Consider the following 935-nt stretch of genomic DNA (forward strand, 5'->3'; position numbering starts at 1 on the left):
AGATTACACCACTGTACTCCAGCCTGGGCAACAGTGAGACTATGTCTCGAAGAGAAAAAAGAAAAAGAGTAAGAGTAAGCTAGGGCACCCACTATGGCAAACAGTATGGAGGTTCCTCAGAAAACTGCAAATGAAATTACAATGTGATCCAGCAGTCCCACTACAGTGTAGATACCCAAAGAAAAGGAAATCAGTGTCCGAGGGGCATCTGCACCTGTGTGTTTCCTGCAGCACTGTTCACCATAGCCAAGATATGGAACCAGCCTTGGTGTCCAACAGCAGATGATGGATAGAGAAAATGTGGTCTTTCTACACAGTGGAGAACTATTCAGCCATAACACAGGATGAAGTCCTGTTATTCTCAGCAACGTGGATGGAGCTGGAAGATATTATGAAATAAGCCAGGGACAGAAAGTTACACAGCACATGTTCTCTTATGTGGAAGGCAAAAAAGAGTGGATCTCATGGAAGTTGAAAGTAGACAGAGGCTCCTAGAGGGTGAGAAGGGTGGGGGAAGAGAGAGATAGGGAGAAATTTGTTAAAGGATACCAAATTATAGCTGGATAGGAATAAGTTCTAGTGTTCTATAACATAGGATGACTATAGTTCACAAGAATATATAGTTTCAGGCTGGGCCCGGTGGCTCATGCCTGTAATCCTAGCACTTTGGGAGACTGAGTTGGGTGAATCACCTGAGGTCAGGAGCTTGAGACCAGCCTGGCCAATGTAGTGAAACCCTGTCTCTACTAGAAATACAAAAATTAGCCGGGCATAGTGGTGGGTGCCTGTAACCCCAGCTACCAGGGAGGCCGAGGCAGGAAAATAGCTTGAACCTGGGAAGCACATGTTGCAGTGAGCTGAGATCACACCACTGCACTCCAGCCTGGGCAACAGAGCAAGATTTTGTATCTCAAAAAAAAAAAAAAAAAAAAAAA

Source organism: Piliocolobus tephrosceles, unplaced genomic scaffold, assembly GCF_002776525.5.
Source record: "Piliocolobus tephrosceles isolate RC106 unplaced genomic scaffold, ASM277652v3 unscaffolded_1165, whole genome shotgun sequence".
Classification (NCBI taxonomy): Eukaryota; Metazoa; Chordata; class Mammalia; order Primates; family Cercopithecidae; genus Piliocolobus; species Piliocolobus tephrosceles.